At 37.2% G+C, this 22,489-nt stretch overlaps 1 protein-coding gene across 2 annotated transcripts in view; it reads right to left on the minus strand.

Moving 5' to 3' along the window:
* LOC143604242 (uncharacterized) overlaps positions 1-22,489 on the minus strand; it is a 242,202-nt gene that overhangs the window by 74,319 nt on the left and 145,394 nt on the right. The gene's annotated exons all lie outside the window — the stretch shown is intronic.

Below are 22,489 nucleotides of genomic sequence, written 5' to 3' on the forward strand. Positions count from 1 at the left end.
TTTTACATTTTCCAATACCATAACATTAAAAAAAAAACTTAAATAAAATAATATATAGAATGGATAACTTGTTTTCATTTATGTTATTTTTTTATTAGTTTGAAAAAAGGAAACTTAAATTACATTCTATCTATGTAAAAAGCCTATTATTGAAACATAAAACAAAATTTAGTGACCTAAATAGAATAAACTATTACACTAGTAACCTAATTGAGACACTTTCAAAAGTTAGTTACTATTATATGAAATAATCCCATTAGAAAATAAACTAAAGTTTTTACTTCACATGGATTATAATAGTTTTTCACTGCAAAATAATTTAATGATCATCTACGAGTTAACACTCAACATAAATTAGTTTTTCTATAAAACACTAGCTTTAGAAGGATTTATCCGAATAATAAAAAAAAAAGTTTGACTTTGAAGTTTAAACTCAAATATGATATTTTCAGACTAAAAATGATACGATTATATGAGTTGAGTTCTAATAAAAATATTAGTTTTTATAGGAAGAATATAACATAATCTTGTCCAATTATTTTAAACCTGAATGATTGAAATTGAATTAGAGAGAAAATCAAGTGTAAAACAAGGGTAAGGATATAAAAGGGATAACACATTTGTTGATTTTCTCTCTCCACATTCAAGTCACATGTCAAATTCCCCCTATCATTTTAAAATGTCCATAACTTTTTTTATACGACATTTTATTTTCAAAACAATTTCACCTTAATAACTAGTGTTATTTTATCTTTATGAGTATCATATTGCTATATAAAAATAAAAAAATTATGGGTTTTATACAAATTGTGTTTTACAAAATTGTGTTATACAATTGTTTTTTATTTTTTCATAGTGTTTTTTGAATTGTGTTTTTTATATTGTGTTATTTAATTGTGTTTTTTATTGTGTTTTTGTCATTGTGTGTTTATTTTCATTGTGTTTTTTCAATTGTGTTTTTTCATAGTGTTTTCCATTGTGTTTTTCCGGTGTCCAGTTTCGGTTGATAATTTCTGGTAATTGTTTTCGGCGAATTTTCGATAATTTTTTTGGCGATTTTTCCAGTGAAATTTCCCGGGGATTGTTTACCGGTGACTTTCCGGCGAAATTTCCGATGACTTTTCCGGCAAGGTAGTGGCAGTGGGTGGCGGTGGTGGTTGTAAGAGATGAGTGAAAATTTAAGTGAGTTTTAAAAATTAATTAAATGGGTTTTTGAAATTAAATTAAGTGAGTTTTCAATATCAAGGTAATACACTAAAATACATTCTTTTTTTCTAGCATTCTTAGGAAAATCAAACTTCTTATTTGAACATTTCTCATGATTATATATACATATAAAATAGATACAAATATCAAAATATACACGTAAAATGGGTATTAATAAGTATAAAGTGACTACATGATGTGTAGGGGTGGCAACGGGCCGGGTTCGGGCCGGGTATCGGTAATCCCATGCCCATACCCATTTGTAAAATTGTGTCTCACACCTGACCCATTACCCGTCGGGTATTTATCGGGTAATTACCGTCGGGTATCGGGCATACCCGCGGCCGCGGGTATCAGGCATACCCGTTAAGATTTTTAAGAATATTTTTTTATCATTATAACTCTTTTATATATTTTATTCGTACAACAATTGTTACAAATTAAAATATAATACACTCACTACATCTAAACATTACAATAAATAAATATATCATTATAATTTCTGTATAGTTTCTTATATATATATACAAAATACAAAGAATTTTTCGGGTTTACAATTCGGGTATATGGTTCGGGTACACGGGTATCCATTTTCTGGTAACCGGGCCGGGAATCATCTAATCCCATACCCGGCCCATACCCGCCAAAAAATTAAATTCCAATCCCATACCCGGCCCATACCCATCGGGTTTCGGGTATACCCTGTAACACCCCAACCTACGGCGGAAATGCCGGGGCGTAGACTGATTGTCACAACTCGTAAGGTTACTATCATGCAAATATTTAAACTTCAAATATCTATTTATTTAATTCAAATAACACCATAATTCAATTACAAAAAAGAAATCCAAGTAAACAAAACATAAAATAATTCAAATGAACATTTAAAGTCTCAAAATAAACTCTTCTAGCATAAGTCCTTAAACAATTATTCTAAGTCCATACTTCACATCAAACGGTAACCTGCATATGCGTGAAAATAATATAATTTGTCAACACGAGGTTGAGTGAGCAACACACTAGTTCAGTTTACATATATAATAAAATACGTAGCTGCAACGAGTCAAATGAGATTAACAAATCAACCAATGAGCAAATAAAATTTTTTCTTTTATATTAATTTTTTTCTTTTATATAAAAATTTAAAATTCTTTTAAATTTTTTTATACTAATTTTTTTCTTTTCTGTTTTTACATTTTCCAATTTCATAATATTAAAAAAAAAGTTAAATAAAATAATATATAGAATGAATGAATTGTTTTTATTTATGTTATTTTTTTATTAATATGAAAAAAGGAAACATAAATTACCTCCTATCTAGGTAAAAAAACTATTATTGAAACATAAAACAAAACTTAATGACGTAAATAGAACAAACAATTACATCAATAACCTAATTGAGACGCTTTCAAAAATTAGTTACTATTATATGAAATAATTCCTAGAAAATAAACAAAAGTTTTTACTTTACAAGGATTATAATAGTATTTTCATTTCAAAATAATTTAATCATCATTTACGAGTCAACACTCAATAACATAAATTAGTTTTTCTATAAAACACTAGCTTTAGAAGGATTTATCCGAATAATAAAAGTAAACGTTTGACTTTAAAGTTTAAACTCAAAGATGTTATTTTCAGACTAAAAATGATACGATTATATGAGTTGAGTTATAATAAAAAGATTAGTTTTTGTAGAAAGGATAAAAAATAATTTTGTTTATTTATTTTAAACCTGAATGATTAAAATTGAAGTAGAGAGAAAATCAAGTGTAAAACAAGGGTAAGGATATAAAAGGGATAACACACTTGTTGACTTTCTCTCAATGCACATGTCAAATTCCCCCATCATTTTAAAATATCCATAACTTTTTTATATGACATTTTATTTTCAAAACAATCCCACCTTAATAACGAGTGTTTTTTTTTATCTTTTATATGAGTACCATATTGCTATATAAAAATAAAAAAAATGGTGGGTTTTATACAAATTGTGTTATACAATTGTTTTTTATTTTTTATAGTGTTTTTGCATTGTGTTGGTTTTCGTCAATTGTAAAATATATTTTGTTTATTATATTTTAATGAAGTTTGTTGCTTGCATTTCGATACGTGGTAAAATTAATGTAATTTTTTTCGACCCAACCCATTTTGGTTTGACCCGTTTGACTTGACCAGTTCTATGCCGGTCATTTTTGGCACCTACTGGTTCAAATTCCTAAATTCGTCAATGTAAAGTGTTATGTATCATGTCATGAATATGACTAAAGTAATACACAACATGTTTCTGGTTCAACTCATTAGTCACAAATGTTTCTGGTTCGCTCCATTGCAACGAAGTAGTTGCAAGATCTTAGGATAGAAAACAAAGAGCCAGTTTTGAAGTTTAAAACCTGAAGTGTCTTGAGCTATTTTCAAATGTAAAGCTGAAAAGAAAGGGTAGTCGTAGTTAGTAACTTTCTTAAAATCACATGTGTAGAAATAATTAGGTGATGTTTTATTTTTTCAGAGGTAAAATGTCTGCAGTCTACGGACCACATCTGCAAACATCTGTAGTAGAAGAGGTGGATCAAACATCTGCAGTCTACAACAAGAAGACTATTTGTTTTTTAATATCTGCAAACTGCTAAATAAACTGAAAGTTTTACTCCTATTTTTTTCATTTACTTCATCATTAACAATAACTATCTACATGTATAAACTGTCACTCATCAATGAAAATATTATTTCCTTTTATACATGTTACTGCAAGAACGGTAACTATGCGCTTGAAGTTATAGTACTGAAAGATACGAACCAAAGCAAAGACACTTTTCTCTCGGACTTTACATATTTTCACTCTATTTTCCTTATTTAATTATAAAATGCGTCGTGAAATTTGTTAACTTTCTCACTTGAATATTAAAATTTTCTTGTCAAAGAGTGTTTTCAATCGTATGTTTGTGCGTTCGTTTTGTATCATAAGAAGCAAGAAGACAACACTGAAAATATAATTTAATTTCAACATAAATTATCCTTTTCAACATAAATTATCCTATGTAAAGAATCAACACATATATATTCACAAAGAATATAACATTCAGAAAAAACGGTAAAAATACAAAACACAAACCACCCGTTGGTATTTTTTGTTTGATTGCAGCTTAAGACAACAACCGAGTGAACACAATCTTCAGTTCAATAAGACCTGCATACCAGATTAACCATACATCCGTCTTAGAATCCAATTGAAGGTTAAAGAGGTAAAAGCTTGTGGTTGCTATATTATTAAACCGCTAATAACATACCTGCAAGTCACTCACAAGTAATCTTGGTGTCAAAACTGCCAAGGCAGATAGAAAATGCTTCAAATGTGGATATCGGGTACCGATAATCCATGGTGAATACATCTTTTCCAATCTTTCCAAACTGTAGAACAATTTTTTTCAAGTTCTTTACTTCCGTTTTCATCCTCTAAAAAAGCAACGAGCTAAAAATTCTTCACCGAAGCAACAATCACACACCCATTGAAGTTAAGGCACCAACATTGCAGTTGTTGATGCTACCGAGGACAGAGAGCGAGAGTTCAACGGTGGAGGAGTGGAGGCGACGGCGGTGGAGGATTGGAAGTGGAGGCGGCGGCGGTGGAGGAGTGGGGGCCGGCGGCAGCGACGGTGGAGGAGGAGAAGGTTGGGGTTGGAGATGAGGAGAAGGTTAGGGTTTGGAGTGAAGTGTTGTGAAGAAGAATAAGAAGAAGAAGAAGAAGAGGTGAGAAGTGTTATTTACAAGACTTCTAGGAGAAGAGGATGCGCAGACATTATTAAATGAAATGTCTTCTAAAAAACAAATACACTTCAGAGCACAACGTCTGCGTGTGGTCTGCGCGGCGCAGACGAAAGAAGAGGGGAAGTGCTTTTAATTAAAAACAAACACCCCCTTAGTAAGATTTTGGGACTAAGGCTAGGATAGAAATCGTTGATTAAGCATTCATCCAGGATATGAGTTTGATCTGGATTTACTACAACAACGTAATTTATAACAGACATGCAACTTAGTTCGGACATTGTACCTTCATGTCAATTTCAATTTAGTGCGGTGGACTAATCGTATTAGTGTCACTTCCATCTTTCTCAAATTAGGGTATTCGGTGTAGAATAATGAAAACTCTGTAAGGTGCAATATATTATTGATCAACTATATATAGGAGTACAACGAGATAAATACAAGGAAACATAATCAAATACAATCTCCCAATTATGGCAACACTATAATACTAACACTCTAATAATATATTCTATAATATTCCCCCGCAGTCAGAGCGGTAAAAAATTGTACGCTCAGACTAGAGCGCAAAGCTTGTGAAGGTACACGATCGGCAGTCACGTACAGCAAGAAATCGATTGGTTGTAAGACCTAAGAAGATCGGCGGCGTCTTGATCGTGGCCAGAGGACAACTAGGTTTGATTACAAGAGCTTCCACTACGGCAACAGGAGCTATGATTGAGTCGGCCGAAGTAACAACTTAGTGGCCCAACGGTGCCATTATAATAAATAAATAAAATAAAAGCTATTATAATTGTTTTTACTAATAGGACAAAATAAATATACTTAAAATTCTAAACCACCCCTTAATTAAAATCTCTTAGGGTAAGAAATATAAGAACGGCTTCTAAATAAAAAAAATATGAGAAAAAGAAAAAACAACGAAATGAAAAAAAAAACTATCGTGAAGTGGCAGAAAATAATTATAAAAAACCAAAAACAAAACTAAGAATAAAGATCAAATATTCAAAAGAAAAACAGTGGTTCATGGTTTTGTATCACGCTTGAACCGGAAGTGGCGGTGCGGTAACTTTTACTTCTCTTAGTAGGTGTGGCATGTGTGGGTTTGAGATAGAAAGAGATAACAGGACATGTCGTAGTCTGTGGCGGCGACAATCAGTGGCGGAGCCAACAATCTTTTCATATGGGTTTGGTGTTCTTCGATGTATAAAACTATTATGGAATGATTGGGTCGGGTCGTCTTTCTAAACATCAAGAAAGATTGTTGAAATAATTGGTATTTAAACGATTGTTAACACATGTAAATATTAAAAACGAATAATGTAAAATAACCCCGTAATACAAAGAGATAAAAACTAAAATAAAGTGCTAAAAAGAGAATTTCTATAGTTTATGGTGACATCATTTTCTATTTTTTCTTTTAACAACATTCTACACCTCAAAAACTTTTCATTACATTTTCGTTTACCATGGGCTTTGGGCCTTTCACCTAAATTATCATAGAAAGCCTAATATAATTAAATATAATAAGGTCATCTTCTCCATCTTTCTTTTAACTGATACTCCTTAACATTTTGGAACAGAACCACTCCTAAGATCTGAAGTAAAACTCAACTATCTTAGTTTCAGGGGTTTTTTTTTCCTTTTAGAATCTAATGTACTTCGGATCTCCACCAACTATCGTTTGGGATTGTCAAACTAAGCTGTTAAAGATTTTTTTCAAGTGTTAATGGGCCCGGTCATCCAAAAAGACTAGGTTCGTTCATTAATACCGTACTATACGTATATATAGACTGGGTTCGGGCGAATCCGGCCACACAAACGTAGCTCCGCCACTAGCGACAATGGATTGTAAGCTACGGTAGTTGTCCAAAAGGTGGCGGCAGATAGATCACAGTCATGTATATATTCGTGTGGACAAACGTCCTTGGGGTAGGACGAGAATGAAAAGAAGAGAAAGAAACATGTCAAAACCCTAAGGCTCTGATAACATGTAAAATAATGAAAACCCTACAATATATTATTAACTATATATAAAAGTACAATGAGATATATACAACGAAATATAATCAAATACAATCTCCTTATCATGGTAACACAATAATACTAAAACTCTAATAATATATTCTATAATATTATCTTATATTAAGTAGTTGTAGCCCATCCCAAAAACACGATAACTCATCAAAAAACAGTTTATTAATATTAGAACAACAAATTAATCATAAACTAGGTTTAATAACCCGCGTGTTGCGTGGGTTTGTGTCTAGTAAACGGCCCTGCTTTGAGGCGGCATTGTCGTTTCACCCATTTGAGCAGCTTGGCCGGCCCGTTTCATTTAAACTACTTCACATTTTACCCATGAACCCGCGCACATTGCAGCACAAAAAAAAACGTCATGAATCGTAGTAAGATTAAGCGATCATATCAACCATAGTTGCCCACAAAGATATGTAGTGATTTACTATAGTATATTAGTTACAGCACTAATACACAATTACAAAAGAATAGCTTAATACTATTTATCAAAAATAATATATTGTCGGTGCCATGGAGCTAGACCAGTGAGTTAGTGTATTTATCTCCAGAAAGCAATTCGAGTAAGAATCATCCTGTTAAAGTACTCAATTGGAAGTGCAGGAACTAAACAGTTAACAACATAGTTTAGGTTGTATATTATTAAAAGAAATGGAAATATCTATACCATAAAAATGTAATTCTCAAAGCAAAAACCATATCTAAAAGATTATGCATATTGAATGACCATCAAAGTATTTTGTATTAGATGAAAGTTATTTTGAGAAAAAAAAATGTGATCCAAAAACCCTTGTATACATGTAATAAAAAATGGAATGCCAAATTATGCAGGCTTTGAGTAAATTAACAAATTTAACATTCCTTTTTTGGTTAATTGGTTTGGCAATTCGATTATTTTCTTGTTATGATCCGGATTCAGTTGACTCAGTTAGTTTTTAAACAAATTCACTTAAAACGAATAGCATACTTTTCGCTATCATTCTTCAGGCAATGTGCCAAATAACATACGAAAAGCAACTTCTCGATCTGCATTTAAAAGTATTCCTTGCTACCTGCATACCATCAAATAGAACTTTCTAAAAACCAAATGGACAAACACATTTCGCCCAAACACCTCAGGGGCACCACATCCAACCTAGCTCACAATGCACGCAAAGAAAACACTTGTTGTTAGCAGAAATATGCCCTGTGCTATAATTGATTCGTTGCCAACCTAATGTAAGTTCATGAAAACACATATAATGTAAGTTCAATGTCTACAGGAGGCTCAGGTCCGCAAAATGGCTGCCACATACATTGTCATGCCAAAAGGCAGAGCATCAACACAGTCATAAAGCAGCCTATCATAGCCTATCAACCAAACGTGTAGATACCTCCAAAAAAAGATGTTTTAAGGAAAATAAAATCATAGATAAGATTAGAAAGGTTAAAAATAGGCACACGCTTGCCAAAGCTCGGAAACCGGCATCGCTTAGGCGGCGGCCACATAAAGGCCACAAATAGAAAAGAGAAAGTTGGAAGAAGCAATACAGCCAAGCACAAAACACAATGATCAGCCTCATACAATACCAACCCAAACACCGCAAATGGTAACTTATAAGGCATCATGAATTAAACAATCCATATTTACGGCTAACCACATCAGTTAAGAAGATCATATTGAAAACAACCTGTAGGTTCCTAGCCGGATCTACACAGGAGTATCTCGTAACACGAGGGTGCGGAATCCCCACGTATACGATACGAGTGTTGAGACGATTGACACGTTGAATCTAAACAAACACACGAGTATATATGATAATACTTGTTATATTGCACTGTGTAATGAACAAAGAAACAAACATGTGACTCAGAGAATCACCCAAACCAGGCGTTCAAAGTTATTATAAAGAGCCGAAGTTAGAGTTTATATAACTCGACAACTTCGCCTAACATACTAGGCGAAGTTGTCCTAACTTCGCTCTAAATCCAAGTTTGCTAAAACACAAGGCGAACATACAAGAACAAGTTCAACACAAAACGAACAAATTAAAAGATTACAGACACAAATAAACACGAGATACTGAACTACTGGCATCATGCACCAACAGACTCCCCCTTGGCAGTAGCTTCATATCTCTATCTTCTTTCTCGTGTCTTGTAATCCAAAAATCTCGTACCCATCGTCTTCAAGCATGAATGCCCTGTCTCACACAGACAGAGACCACCCTCTGGTACTTCTTTGCTTCATCCTTCCACGCAGGAATATAGAAAATCTTCTTATCATTAAGTACCTGCAAATCAGCTTGAGACAAATTAACCAAGTGCATGGGATCATACACTCTCAGGATCTCCTCTTCATCCTCATCTTCCATCACGGCTTCAGCAGTCTGGCAGTCAACTTACAACCACTAGAGATCCTTCAACACATCCTTGGGCATCAGCTTCATCGGAGCCTCCTTCAAACATCCAATCGGCTTGTATTTCATCACCATCCAGGGCTTACCATCAGCCCTCATGCCTCGTTCCTTGTATTCGACCAACCTCCCTTTCTGAGGCTTCATCAACTAACTTTTTCTCTTTCACACTTTCCTTCCACACAATCTTTCCAACCCATCTCGCAAAGTTGTCGTCACTTCGATTAATCAATCTCAAATGTGCCAAATCTTTCACCTCACACTCAGGCAAGGTGTTGATCAATCTCAAAGCCTTCTTAAAGTACTGAACCCCATTATATCGCTTTATCACAAACAATTTTAGCTGCTCATCATACAACCAACAGATAATACCTTTCTTTGATTCAGCATAGCCCTTGATATTGTAACTTTTCTTGAACATTGTTGGTACCGCAGGCTTCTTAGTCTTGAAGAACCACTGAGCACAGCCTTCCTTCCATCTTGGCTGTTCTTCCCACTCAGACTCATCCGACACACTTTATCTTGATCCATCTTTACCTCATCAACACTTGGAATATCATGCTCTACACCATCATCAACTATCTCTCCTTTTTCTAACTCACTATCAATTTCTATCTGTTCCCCAATCTTTTCAATCTCACCAGCCGTTAACACATCATCAACTAACTCATCATAATCATTTCCCAACACCCCCTCATCGTCTACAACCACCACCGTGTCACCACCTGTACTGCTTGACGGACCAGCAGACACCACCTGTTCAGTTATTGGCAACTCACCACCTGCATCTTTCGATGCATTGGGATCATCGTCTCTGTCTTGCCTCTTCTTTGTTCTCAATTCATCACCCTTGCAGCTCATCTCCCCTGAGATGCTAAGAACTGTTTAAGAGCATCAAAGAGTTTACCGTGTTCAATGAGAAGTGATGATTGTGTTGGCTCAGCCGGGACCGAGACGATCCGAGCGCGTTCGAGACGGAAGGTTTGACAACCAAAGACGGATAGAAACAAACACGAAACAAACGATTTCATTGATAAAAACGAAAGATTACATGCTTGTTTAAACACTGAAATCACGATCTATGGCAGGGGGAGGTCGAGCATGGCCTCCCCCCTCATCCGGACAGCACCTGGGCCCCGGGCACGCAAAACCTCAAAACTCTTACCTGTTCACGACTGAAAGCTGGTATTTATACCCGCTGCCATTCGGTCAGGACTCATTCGATCGAATGAGTCCTATTCGATCGAATGGCAGACTCATTCGATCGAATGAGTCCTATTCGATCGAATGGCAGACTCATTCGATCGAATCAGAAACTGGTTCGATCGAATGAGTATCCATTTGAAAATGCTCTTTCAAATGGATCACTTTCAGCGTGAACCACTACCTAGGTGTACAGCATACAACATAAACATTCTAAACTATTCGCCAAGCGACGGCCACAAAATGTGCACCAACAAATTCCCCCTTGGACGTTGCTTGCGAATTGCTGTAGACACCTCTTGCAATCTTCAGTCAAATCTTCTGCTTTATCTTGATAATCACGTTGAAGAATACCATCATTGCAGCAAGATTCCCCCTTAGACTGAACTCTCGGTTAATGATGCAAAGTGTTCTCCATTGCTGACATCTTCAGACTAAATAATCTGTTTAAAACAACCAACTGTAGAAATTCCCCCTCAGACGTTGACGTGTATCCCAATATATAGACATGACAATACATGCACGCTTCCGCTGCGCGACTTACTATCGGCGAATCTTCACCCACACGGTTACTTCACCAACATGTATTGGACAAATGACAGAGGCTTCCAATCCACAGCTACTCCCCCTAAACAGATTAGTTTGTATGCAGATTCATCATCGGAGACAAAGACACATCATTAACTTCGTGATTGCGAATCACCAATTTTCAACAGAATTCCCTCCACAAAGCGGAATTCTCACATGCGGAAAATAAATATTTAACATGATTGGCCCATAAATAGTCAGATGCTCCTGACTACCCCACAATAACTCAAACTCAGATTCTCTCCACAAAGCAGAATCTTCAGAATGCGGACAATAAATTAAACTTGGTTGGCCCATAAATAGTCAGATGCTCCTGACTACCCCACAATAACATCATACCTCATCAGTAATCACTTTTCTCTGTTCTTCTGTGTTCTTATAACAATCACCACTGTAGAAGCTCAATGAACAAGGGGTTATCCATTAAACTTGTAGACGATAATTCCTTCAGGTAATTGTGCTTTGTTCATCTTCAAATTTGCCGCTTTAACCGTTAAACATTTAAACGCTCTGACTTTGCCGGCAAATATCAGTGAAAATTTCACTGTCACCAAACTTTTTCTGGAATGTGATCAACATGTATAGGATGTCCAGAAAAATCTTCATCACTGACCCGACAATTAACCGAAAATTTCCCGGAAATTTTGTCGAAAAAATTTTATTTTTGCCAAACTTTTTCAGAAGACTTCCCGACTGATAAAAATGGCTTGGGCAAATTTTCGTGTAAGCGGGCGTTCCAGACTCTTTTTTTTTTTTTTTTTTTTTTTTTTTTTTTTTTTTTTTTTTTTTTTTTTTTTTTTGGTCTGGAACACGTTCGATCGGATGAAGCACATATTCGATCGGATGAAGAACTGGTTCGATCAGCTATTTGAATTTGACACTTTGAGCGGGAAAACCAGTTCGATCGAATACAAACTGATTCGATCGAATGAAGACATCTGGTTCGATCGAATGAACAGGCTGTCTGGGCGGGAAAACTTGCGTTTGAATTTGACACTTTTGAGCGGGAAGACTGATTCGATCGAATCAGTCAATCGAATAGGCCTATTCGATCGAATGGGGAACTCGTTCGATCGAATGTACTGATTCGACTCCTTCAACGCCAGCCCAGAAAACGCGAAGAACACGAAGAACACACCAACAGTTTAACGTCCAGAACGCAGAAAATCAAGAGCTCGGCTTGCTAGATCGGTTGTTAGACCTTTCTAGCGGTAACCGTGGCTCTGATACCAATTGTTGGCTCAGCCGGGACCGAGACGATCCGAGCGCGTTCGAGACGGAAGGTTTGACAACCAAAGACGGATAGAAACAAACACGAAACAAACGATTTCATTGATAAAAACGAAAGATTACATGCTTGTTTAAACACTGAAATCACGATCTATGGCAGGGGGAGGTCGAGCATGGCCTCCCCCCTCATCCGGACAGCACCTGGGCCCCGGGCACGCAAAACCTCAAAACTCTTACCTGTTCACGACTGAAAGCTGGTATTTATACCCGCTGCCATTCGGTCAGGACTCATTCGATCGAATGAGTCCTATTCGATCGAATGGCAGACTCATTCGATCGAATGAGTCCTATTCGATCGAATGGCAGACTCATTCGATCGAATCAGAAACTGGTTCGATCGAATGAGTATCCATTTGAAAATGCTCTTTCAAATGGATCACTTTCAGCGTGAACCACTACCTAGGTGTACAGCATACAACATAAACATTCTAAACTATTCGCCAAGCGACGGCCACAAAATGTGCACCAACAGATTGTATCTGATTTTCTGCCACAAGCCTCTGAATAGCTTGCGTCTGAATGAGATTGATCCGTGACTATTCAGCAACTACCCGTTCAAGAGCCGCAATCCTTTCAGAGTCAGACAGGGTAGCATCAAAGTCAAACCACATATGAGAAATATCTTGAGCATACGGCGGTGGAATTCCCAAACTAGCTGGAATATCATAGGTAGGCTGAATAGTAACCGTCGGTGGTATTAAGACAGGTAACCCAGCAGTCACTACCAGCGTGGATTAAACAAATCTAGCAACCACCTCTGACGGAGTAAGTATAGGAGGCGGTAAAGAAACAATCTCTGGTGCGGTAAACTGGAACGTAGTTGGAGGAATACCAAAAGATGACGACACGTTCACCAAAGGTACACTCGAGGTTACCGGCAATGTGACAGTTGAAGAAGCAGGTAACATAGTCATACCTGATAACGATGGTGGAGAAAAATGAACAACCCTTGAACTTTCACCAACCCTTGAGCTTTCACCAACTTTTTCCTTCTTTGATCTTCGTACCAACCGATACAAATCTTCCTCAAAATCTGATTCACTATCATATGAGTTTTTCTTTCGTTTACCATGGATTCTTTCTTGTCCGGCAAGAACTCGTTGTGCTTCAACTATATCGTCAGTGGAGGAATCAGAAACAGTTCCCTCAGAATCCGCCACTGATGTACCGACCATAGAAACATGTACACTAGACACCTTAGCGACTGAGGCTTGAACTTCAGCAGCTGGATCAAGCCTTTCCATATCAAAGAACCCTTACCCTCCAAAGGAAACTTCAAGATCAACCTGTTCTTCTGGAGCAGCAACAGGATCAACAAGAGGTGCTTGTTGTACCACAGGTGGTTGAATGACAAGAGGTAGTGGTTGAACCACAGGAGGTGGTTGAGGAATATCGGCCTGTTGCGGTGCCGGATCAAGAAACTCATCTTCTGGAGGAGCAACATATGCAGGATTCACTAAGTAACCAAACAAAGCAGTGTGCCTCGGACGAAGTTCAAGCTTGCTACGAGCACTTGATGACTTACATTGCGCAAAGATTCTCTTAGAAACACTCTCCACATACGAAATAGGACGTCGTTGTGGCAGATTGGGAGCTACATGATTTAGAATCATCTGTAAGAATCTCGGGTACATCAAAAATCTTTCCCGTGCCACTGCACATCTCTGACGATCAATCTCATAAAAAATCATCTGGCTGAAACTATAGGGCTTGTTGTAGGTTAAAGCAGCCATAGCCGATTGCATCGTCGCACCCATACCATCTGTACCAGCCTTGCGGCCAGACATGCACACAATCAGAACATGCATTAAAAACCTCCACTGATCCAACAAAAATCCCTTACGCCTCTGAGAATCCTCCAAAGGTCCTGAATACCCCATACGAACAAAAGCTCCATTCCTGAAAGTAGCCGAAAAGTCTGTGGGATCCTCAGTTGACTCACCCCCAAACTGTAAGGCTTCCCTTATCTGATTTGCCGAGAACTGTACCACCAGATCATTAACAGTGGCACGCATAACTAGAGGCTCAACCCTACAGTCATATTCAACGATTCTCCAAAATTCTTCAATATTTGGTAGTGAAATAAGAAGAGTAGTAGTAATGGCATGAAAAATACGTGAGCGAACGAGAAATGAAATGATCTCACGATAGTCCTCAAAATCACGAGCATCCGGATCCAAGGTGATATACATGTTGTGACCCGGAAAAAACTGTCTCTTATCATCTCCACCTTCATCACCACCAGTGCCACCAGCACCTGCCACAGCAGCCATATTTGCAAAACAAATGAGGCAAATCAGATTTCTGAATCAATAGGTCATAACTTCGTTGTTTACCAGTAGCGAAGTTATGCTGTAGCGAGGTTAGTAACCTCGCAGGGTAGAAAACGTCGCAGGGTTAAGAGCCTCAAACACAGATAGCACTAGGGTTGTAACACTTAAGCTTAATTGCAGCACCCAGGCGAAGTTAATACATAGGCGAAGTTGCAAATAACTTCGCTGAAACCCTAACTTCGCCGCTGTAATCGGCGTATCTACAAGACCCAGTTAAGACGAAGAATGACAGATCAGAGTGTGAAAACATGAATATAGTAGTCCGATTAAGATTTAGAAACACATATTTTCACCAAACAATCTTAAAATGGATTGACAAAAGTGGGTTAAGGGTTTGATGCAAAAGCGACTTCAAAACGGATCGTTGAGAAACCGATTAACAGCATACAATACGAATTATGAGTTACAATGATCAGACGAACCTTGATAGTGATTTAATACAGAGAAGGATTTGATTTGATTCAATGAATAAGTTCGCCGAGGGTTTACGAGTAAAAGGTTTGACTTCGTTTGACCACCGATGCCAGTTAAATAGCTTTTGAAAAACCCCAAAGGCGAAGTTGTGTTAACTTCGCTGGTTGTTTAATTTCGCCCCCTACCCAACTTCGCCCTCCATATAACTTCGCTAATAGCGAAGTTAATTGAGTTAAAAATAAAATGATCCAAAACAAGTAACCAAAAGTTTAAGAAGTTAAACCATAAGACAAAAAAACATAACAAAAGTTAAATAATTAGATAAACGGGATCAAATTTCAGTCTTGCAGAAACCCAACGTGTTTTTAGAAAAGATCCTAACATGAATCATACTGATTAAATGGCCGTCACACAAATCCATGTTTAGTAGTATTATGACATAGAGAAACAGGTTGTAGGCAGGTATAAAACTTAGTATGGTTTTCATTGCTTCTGTGATACGGATTAGGTTCAATTAAGCTCAAAATTTAGATGGACATCACATGAGAGATCGTGATGCCTCCTATATATTCTCAAGGCGTATTTGGCTTTCCCCAAGTCACCCCGAGTTGACTTCGACCCGTAGTGTCTAATAATCAATGTTCACATGTCGACCTTCCGATTTGTCTTCCCGATCTATCTTATACTTTGAAATATTCTTTCTTGCCTCTTTCTTGAAATTTGTAACAAGATAATCTTCATAAGGCTTAATGATAATAACTAACGTTTTTTTTAAAGACAATAATACAACTGCAAGTCTAAGACAATTGCAAGTCCCGAATCTGGATCACTGCAGATACATAACACTATCTTCGCGAGAATCAGAACACTCATGGGCTCGTGTATGACTGGGTAATCACTTTTCTGCCTATCATTCGGAAAGATGTATGTGGAGAAATGCACAACTCAGAATGACTCTCCACAGTAAATCGAGAAGATTTAGTTTGTATCACTTCTACTTTTACGCACCATAGAAAGCTACCATAACATACAATGACTGTTCTAGAGTCTTTTAGGCCTAATTACTTCACCGGTTAAGCACACAAAATCAGTTTATCTATCACTTTCCAAGGTTGGATCAATTTTCATTTTAACATCGTATTGAAACTTCTTGCGAAGTTAAAGACTGAAAAATTATATCATTTCCCTAAAAAAAATTTTAAATTCAAATGCCCCGATCAAGTCAAGGTCTTTAGGTAAACGGCTATCCTGAAGATCCAGTGGATCAGCCGGACCGGCCACATACGAGTATGTGTCCCTCTTACTAAGTATGAACGACTAATTTAAGCGAAAGAATAAAAACCATCATAAACCGCCCCGGTCGCTTTCAGTCATCTGGTTAATGGCTATCCTTATAATCTACACGTAGATGTAAGGACCAAACATATCCTTGGGATATGTCCTTCAAACTTGAGCAACCGACATAATTTTAAGCGATAGTGATGTTTTTTTTTTAATAATAGAGAAAACACGGTTACTCGGGATTGATCATCCCATTAAGCTCAACAAGATTTTGAAAACGGGATCGGTCAAACGCTTTAGTAAAAAGATCGGCAAAATTATCCAGTGTATCAACCTTTTCAAGCATAATTAATTTCTTCTCAGTACAATCCCGTATAAAATAATGACGAATGTCAATATGTTTAGTTTTATTGTGTTTAACGGGATTGTTAGTCTGACAAAGTTGCATACCAGGCTCGAGGTGCCTAATGTAGCCCATATAGTGCTTTGCTCAGTTTGTACACATGATCAGGAAAATCTGGGTCAGGAAAACCCGGGGGTTGTTCGACATATACCACCTCATCAACTTTTCAATTCAGAAACGCACTCTTCACATCCAACTGGAAAACTTTCATCTCTTTGTGTGCAGCAAAGGCCAGAAACAGTCGAATTGCCTCCAATCTTGCCACAGGAGCAAACACTTCATTGTAATCAATCCCTTCATGTTGATTAAACCCTTTGACTACCAATCTTGCCTTGTTGCGAATGATTACCCCTTCTCATCTCTCTTACACTTGAATACCCACTTTTTACCGATAGCGTTCACTTCTTGTGATTTTTCAACTAACTGCCATACTTCCATCTTTTCAAACTGTGCCAGTTCTTCCTGCATGGCTTCAACCCACGAGCTACCCTTCAGTGCCATTTGATAATTCTTTGGTTCTATCTGACTGATGAAGCAGGCATACAAGCATTCATTTATATTACCAGTGTCTTTTATGCTTGCATACACACATGTGTTTTCATCCAGGCTTTTTCTAGTACGCACACCATCGGAAGGATTACCGATCAAATTTTCGAAAGGCTGATTCTTGTGAATTTTGGTGGTCTGTACTGGACCGACTTCCAGATCATTCTCAAGATTTGAAGATAGTTCATCAGAGCGAGGCTGAGTGTGAAATGGATTGTAGAATTCATCTTCATTCGAGACAGCTGGAGTTTCAACCGCACTTGACGAGGTTGGTTGATTTCATTATATTGCAGACGTTGTACAGTGGCCTCCTCTTCGTCATACAGCATCTGTGAGGCCATTTTCTCATCAATGTCTGCAAAATCCAAGTAAGGCACATTAAAAGATTTGAATAGCTTATCATAGTCGAAAGCCTCTGCAGGTCCCATGCTAGGCCATGGTGATTTGTAACTAGTAATGTCAGTGTTACAGACCACCTCAACCTTATTGTTTGATAGATTAAAGACTCTTCTGTTGGGTTTCCCAACAACATAGCCAACTAAGATACCTCCGTCAGCTTTCTCACCAAATTTAGAGTTAGTCTTTAATATCGAACATGGGGACCCGAAAGGTTCAAGACCTTTCAAATTTGGCTTTCTACCATGCATAAGTTCATAACAGGTTTTATTTAATCTTTTAACAGTTAAAACACGATTAAGGATATAACAGGCAGTAGCAACAGCCTCAGCCCAGAACACCACAGGAAGTTTAGCATCTGCCAGCATGGTCCTGGCGCCTTCGATTTGAGTTCTATTCTTCCTTTCAGCTACTCCATTTTGTTGCGGAGTATATGGGGCGCTGTACTGATGTTCTATCCCTTTCTGCAAACAAAACATCTCCATCTGATAATTCTTGAACTCTGTACCATTATCACTCCTGATGTACTCAACCTTTCTCCCAACAATATTTTCCACCTTGGTAATCAAGTTAATTACCAACTGAACTGTTTCATCTTTTGCCTTCAGAAAATAGACCCAAGAGTATCGTGAGTAATCATCGGTTACCACCAAACAGTATGAAGTTCCTCCTAGACTTTTTACATTCACAGGACCAAAGAGATCCATGTGAAGCAGGTCCAAGGTGCTGACAATTGAGTTAACCTTCTTGGAGAGATGAGGCTTCTTGTGTTGTTTTCCTTTCTTGAATGACACACATTGGTCTTCAAAATTGAAATTCTTCAAGGGAACCCCAAGTACCAGCCCATTCTTGACAATGCAATTCATCTTGCGAAGATGAATATGACCCATTCTTCGGTGCCATAATTCTGACTCAGATTCTGTTGCTTTTGACAGAAGACATGACTCTGATGTTGTCATCTCGGTTGATCTCATATCCATTACATACGTGTTCTTTTCTCTTGGAGCCTTCATCACGACCCAGGTCTCTGTTATCTTGAAACCAGGATAAAGTACGAGTGCCTCATCTTTAGTAAAATGAACAGTGTATTTCTTTGTCACAAATCTTGGATTAGTCCAGTGATTAAAATTTGATGAGTTAGTATTCTTGCCAGCATCATATTTAGTATTCATTCTATTCTCAGTTTCAGTTGGCCTCATATTTCTAGATTTCCTTTGTTTCAGGGGACAGTCACTGACAAAGTGTCCTACCCTGTTGCATCTAAAACAACTTCTGTTCGATTTATACTTTTTGTTTTGAGCATTCATCTCGGAAGTTTCTGTAGATAATGAGGTTGTGTTACTATCAGTGTGCCTCACATACGGTGGAACAAACGGATTTAGGGAAGATTTCTTTTCATCAAACTGATAGTCCTCCCCTCGTTTTAGTAACACAACCTCTTCTTTTATCTCACCTGATTCAGATGATTTATCTGAATTTGATGAGACAGAACTTGTGACATTGGAACTTGTCTTACTTGCTTCACTCTCATTAACTTTAGTTTCTTTAGCAGAGACTTTGATTGGAACTGTCTGACTAACTTCAACATTCACAGATTGCTGATTACTAGGATTATATGTATAGTTATTATTGTATGGTGGTGGGACTTCTGAGAATCCAATTCCCTCTTTGTTAACTAGGGAACGTTGAACACTTATGATATGATCTATCATCGCAGATGAATTTCTAAATTGTTCAATTTTTCTGTTCATTTCCACCACTTTTACCTGGTAATCAGCTATCTGTTTATCTTTTTCAGCGATTAGTTTGGTCTTTTCTTCTAACACTTCATAACTAAGATCAATCACTTGTATTTTTTCAGCTAGGGTGGCTTTAAGACTTCTGATATCCTTTTCACTAGCTTGTATTTTTACCGAGTAACTGTTTTCTTTAGTTTTAGAATAGTGATGTTCTTCTTTTAAATTTTTAAATTGAGTGTCCAAACTAACAAACTGATCAGTTAATGCTTTCAATTGATCAGACAGTTTTTCACATTGTTCACAATGAGATTCACAACATACTTCTGAGAGTTGATCGTTCACTTCTACCATGTATGCTTGATCTTCCCCCGTCTCTTTGTCACTTCCTCTAGTTTCAATATTTACCAGATTTGCCTGTTCGAACACCTCCTCAACTTGTATATTCCAGCTGTATCCACCGTTTTGTTGAGATACCATAGCCTTGTTTTCACTTCCACTCCCATTCTGTTGAGCAGGCCTGTTTTGACTTCGTTCGAATCTCTCATTTGTACACTCTTTAGCAAAGTGACCATTTTGTTGACAGTTATAACAACGAACTTTTGACTTATCAAACACCGGTCTTTCTCCAACAAACTTTCTACCTGTTTTCTTTATAAATCTCTTTACCCTTCTTACTATCATAGCCATCTGCCACTACAGATCCATTTCTTCCAGATCATCAGCGTCGATCTGATCATAGTCCTCATCCAAAGTTGCAGGGTCGACTATTTTTCCTTTGATGTTATTCTCATAAGAGGCAATGAAAGAGGCATAGAGATCAAACTATTGTTCAGCTGATTTCACACTCATAGACATCTGTGAGTAGTTCTTGCTAGAGGCATTGGTTGAGAACTTACCAGTTATGGTTTGAGGTTTTGAGGAACTACAACCTCCTGCTACAAAACATACGTCACCATTCATATTGAGAACCACATGACCATCTGGAGTGGCGTTTGGTTCCCCCTTTGAGTAGTAGGCAGTGGATTCTGTTTTTGAACTTGAGTTTGGAGTGACTTTAGCACCATACATTCCCGGATCCTGTACCTGATCAGTAGGTGTCTCCTTTCGAGCCATGTTAAGTTCAAAATTACGTAACTTATTTACCACCGTCTCCAAGTAAATCTTCTCAAAGTCTTTATCTTCTCTCATCAGAACTGTGTACATCTCCCATTTTGGTGGGAGAGCATCAAGAAGCTTTTCCACTATCCCTTTTTCCTTGTATTCAATGGAGTAGTTACTTAGCTCGGTCATCAGATGATAATATCGTGTGATGATGTCATCAAGTGATTCATTTTTCAGATACTTTAATACGGAGAATTGAGTTTTCAGTAGCTTTGCCTTGGAGGTACGTATCCCAACATTTCCTTCATATTGATTCTCTAGTGCTTCCCATAGCTCTCTAGCAGTTTTGTATTTTTTGAAAGTATGAAGAATCTCTTGTGAAAGTGCCATTGTTATAGCTGCATTTGTCACACCCACAAAATCCACTAATGGAGTTTTACCGTCAGAGGGTGTGAACTAACAGGATCGGAATCATTAGTTATAATCAAACATCATGTTTAAAGTTTTCAAACCAACAAGACATTAAGTCTTAAATGAAAATGCGGAAGCGTAAATTGTAAACCAAAACGTTTGTGCCACACAGGACGACTTAAAAACCCAAGTTATTATGATAAAAGTTAAAAGAAGTTTTCAAAGCAATGGTGTTTAGCGAATGCATGTTCCTATTTTGCGCACCCGCCTCGACTACCTGAGAATAACATACTAAAAGTGTCAACACAGGGTTGGTGAGTTCACAGGTTTATATAAATAAAGTGTTTGCGTTTGCGTTTTGCGTTTTGCGTTACCATATAGTGTTAAGTCAATTATATATCAACAGGTAGCTAACCTATCAAGCATGTATTACTAAGTGTTCGACACCGAAGCTGACTATTTATCAATTGCCTTGCCACCATGTCAACCACGACCATGGTAATGTGTTAGCCAAGATTACACCCACTCGACTTACAGTCGAGTTTAGAGTTGGGAGGGGTTTGTCAAACCCAGTAGTACTACTCAACAGTGACTCGCTATTTTCCAAATATTAACCGGTTCGATGTTATGAAGGACTTTGGTTGGTTTGTTTGCCACTTAGCCTTACAAGTGATATATAAAAACTAAACAAAATCTAAAGCATTGGACTATGTTATCTCCCCCAATTAAAAGCGTTTAAAAAGAGTAAAAAGGGACGTGAAACTCACTGTTTGCGAAGATAACCAAAAAGATCCGAGAAAAGGTGTGCGTCACAGAAAATACTCACTAGTGTTCTAATTTTAAAACGAGATTTTCTAAGTATTTATACTACGAGTGAGTCCCTAGACTCAACACATACAACTTATGCATGAGATGTGTTTCGTGTTTCGTTTGTGAAATAAGTGCGACTCGACAAACACGTTGGTGATAAGTTACACATGTGAACAAGTACTTAAGTGTCAAGTATTAACATCGTACATTACTAGCAAATATCCACCACAAGGGCAATTTGGTCAAAACATAGCAATCATCGATCAGTTATGCACTTTACATGATAATTCAAGTAATTCAGCAGCTAACTTGTCCAGATAGATTTTCACTCGACAAGATTAATCTATTTAATAAATCCTAACATGTCAAATAAATCACCAAAATTCATCACAGAAGCACACGTGAGTTAGGTTTCCAAAAGTATTTTTCTTATATTTTTATCATGTACGGTTTTATCACAATGATCAAAATATCACAGCAAACACACAGCAATCATTATCATGCCAAACAGAATTTGATTTGTTATTCCCGTTAAATGACAAATCAAATTAATGCAAGACCAATTGAGTTAGA

Source organism: Bidens hawaiensis, unplaced genomic scaffold (assembly GCF_021521415.1).
Source record: "Bidens hawaiensis isolate Kalapana, Puna unplaced genomic scaffold, B.hawaiensis_p1.1 tig00000001_1, whole genome shotgun sequence".
NCBI classification, from domain to species: Eukaryota; Viridiplantae; Streptophyta; class Magnoliopsida; order Asterales; family Asteraceae; genus Bidens; species Bidens hawaiensis.